Source organism: Zea mays, chromosome 2 (assembly GCF_902167145.1).
Source record: "Zea mays cultivar B73 chromosome 2, Zm-B73-REFERENCE-NAM-5.0, whole genome shotgun sequence".
NCBI classification, from domain to species: domain Eukaryota; kingdom Viridiplantae; phylum Streptophyta; class Magnoliopsida; order Poales; family Poaceae; genus Zea; species Zea mays.
This window is the reverse complement of record NC_050097.1, coordinates 113,262,494-113,265,636: the sequence shown is the minus strand read 5'-3', so window position 1 is coordinate 113,265,636 and position 3,143 is coordinate 113,262,494. Positions and strand designations below refer to the sequence as shown.

The 3,143-nt window shown below is 35.2% G+C and overlaps 1 long non-coding RNA gene across 1 annotated transcript; it reads left to right on the top strand.

Annotated features, from left to right (window-relative positions):
- The first annotated feature begins 2,534 nt into the window (after nt 1-2,534).
- LOC103646854 (uncharacterized) lies at nt 2,535-2,942 on the top strand. Its single transcript, XR_562483.2, has 3 exons — nt 2,535-2,571; nt 2,654-2,748; nt 2,868-2,942. It is a non-coding gene; the product is annotated as an uncharacterized lncRNA (long non-coding RNA).
- The last annotated feature ends 201 nt before the right edge of the window (nt 2,943-3,143 follow it).

Here is a 3,143-nt window from a genome sequence, read left to right as displayed (position 1 = left end):
TTTTTTAGTTTTTTATATTGCAGGGGAGTAGCTGACTGTTACCCTCTATGGCACGATGGCAAGGTGTCTTATATTAGATGGATGGTTGGTCGTTCCAAAGGTTTCCATTAGCCAACAATATATCATATGATCTGTGATCCAACAGTAGCTAAGAATCAGAAGCTAATAAAGTTCATTAACTCATATTCTCGAATGGGCTAGAATCTCAAAAGATTTAATACACATAACTAATTTAGAAAGCACTTAAATAAACTGCATGTTTCTCTTTGTTAGTTGGAACTCTTACTTTTGTATATTTTATTAAATCCCATCTTTCTTCCAAGCTTCAGCACTTTCATTGAGATCACAACCCTAGAAGAATTTGTGTTAGACCAAGTAAAGGTTGAGTTGGTCTATAAGACAATATATTAATATAGGAATTTGACATGAAAATATATTTCTATAATTACCTCTCAATTTATTGTAAACTATATAGTTCTTCGTTTTTAGAAAGACTCCTATTAAGCCAAAATTAAAGATTTTGCAATGCATTGTTTTCCCTTGCTATTCTACTATTATGATATTGATGAAGAAACCAAAATTAAAGTTTACTTTCTCTCAATAATTGCTTCTACACTTCTAATTCGACCCTGCTATGTTCTGTATTCTACTATTATGTATGCTGCTTAGAAACCCTTTGGTCGGGGGTTAGGTAATAGGTGACACTCCGACTCTGACGAATAATTTTTTTCAATACTCGGTCTGTAATAGTATTTATTTTTGAATTCACAATTCTGCTCTTCGTGAAACTGTGAGTACCTGCCTATAATTGTCTATGTGAGCTACGTCGTATAAATTTAAATCGTATAAATTAGGGTTTTTCAGAAGATCACAAGGGTGGGAATAAGTTTTTATTTATCTTTTTTTAAAGGCTAGAGCATGGACATGACACAAGGTGATGGTGATGCAGATACGTCGATCATGAGTATGTCATCATGCTTATTTGCTTCGTCGATCATGAGTATATTTTTCTATTTCCACACAAGTTGATGGTGATGTAGCTACAAAGCTTGTGAGGTTTTCAAATATTTTGAACTCTGATCTCAACAATTAAAAGAGCTAATGATTCTGCCAACATTCAGAGATCACAGTTCCATGGGAATTTTGTATGAAGATATTTCAAAGTTTTATAAAATGGCTCCTATAACCCCTGTTTGGAAGAGTAATGAAGCAACAGTGATTATTCAAAGATCCCAGTGACTCACTATGATCGAGCAAAACACCTGCTACAGAGTGAGGAACTCGCCCCCACACAGCAGGTGAGAACAATGCTCACATTGATTTCATTCATGAACTTTCCTTAAGTAATAACTTCGAGTTTGTCGAGGCTGTTCTGAAATTGTTTTTGAAGGTAAATAATTTGTGCATTATTTGGACTGGTTTAAAATTGTGTTCAAAGGCACGTGGAGCCAAGTGACATTGATGATGCAGATTGATTATATGTTAAAAGCAAATTTCGGATGATATTGGTGGAGAGTGCTTATCTATAAGACACATCTACTCATTCTTTGAATGGAAATCACATCCATGTTCTAGAAAGTCTATTTTTACTTCAAAAAGTACTCCTTCTGTTCCAAATAAATTAGTGTTAGCATCTCTGCACTCTATTGCCCCCTTCCCCCTCATCGGTGTTTTTTATTGTTGCATATCAATTTTGTGGCTCAAATGCCCCTTTGAAACATATAACACCAAAATTATCCTAATTAATTAATTGGTTTCTAACTGGCTACTCTATTTGCAACAATGGGGATATATAACCTTACCATGTCTGTTTATCACAGTGCATCTTAGATTGCATCGTATTGTAATAGTTTTAGTTCCTTGACATACTGTTTGTGCAACATGAACTGCTTGATGTACTTACGGTTGGGTATCTGTGTAGCTGTACCTGCCAAGTTGCCTAAAGAAAAGTTCCTAACCTTTCACATGCTGCCACATTGCCACAATGTACCTTAAGAGGGTTTTTATACTTCTATGGTTTGTGTTTTCAAGATCTGAGTTATTTAAATGTTGTCTGCTACTTTGAATTTTTATATGAAGATCAAAGTTCTCAATTGATAAAGTAATTAATATAACAAGCGGACAACACATAGACAAACTAATTAATCTAGCATATAGATGAATAAAGAATCCTGAAACACTGACCATGAAGAAAATTATTAATCTTACTGCAACATACTTGTACAGAGGGGCGAGGGTTGTTCAGTGCTTTAACATGTGTGCAACTATTCAAGCACAATGGTTAGATGATATCCCCATTCATTTTAGATTATTACATTGTGGTGTTCGGCTTCTTCAGTCAAGCAGCAATCATGCAGCATGCCTTACTGTAGTGTAAGTTATTTACACCATCTTCAATTCTTCATACCATGCACCTATTGTTTCCTTTTAGTTTCAATCTATTTTTCTTGATGTTATCTATGTTTATCAGAAAATCTCAAGTTTTGTATATATTTTAGTTTTTATCATTACACATGTTGCTGGACAAATTTATGGACTAGAGGATTATAGAGGACTAACAAGTGCTACTGGGTATGACTTTAGAGGCCTTCCTTCGTAAACATAATTTTAATTTTACCTATACAAATTTCATTGAAAATGCCTTCTATGACAGGAGATTCTCGAGCACCATTGAACCAAGAGATTCCAAATAGTTCTTTGGAGTCTATTGTTGATGTTGGCAGGGATAATCTAGCAGAGATTTGTCAGGTATAGAAGTTATTGTGCCTTTTATTCCATGGACACTGCTATATGAAATGCATCTCCTGCTATATGATGTGTTGTTATGACATAATAGATTTTCTCATTAATGTTCTACTTGACACCAGATTTTTTGTGCAACACGGAGGCTACATGAGGCAGCAACGATCCCATTCTTCTCGCATGCCACTTTACACAAGCTAGGGATAGCTTCTGGTCTCACTCATGGTTGTGGCAGGGGAAGCCGAGTCGGTAGGGTTTGTCATGTAGCTGGAGTTATCTCAGGCCGCATATTAGATGCGGTGATGATGTTAATGAAGGATATTTACATTTACCGTGCAAGCAAGATGACTTATATTATGCCTTGGGACAATAAGTATTGTTTTCACTCTAATGAAATACTT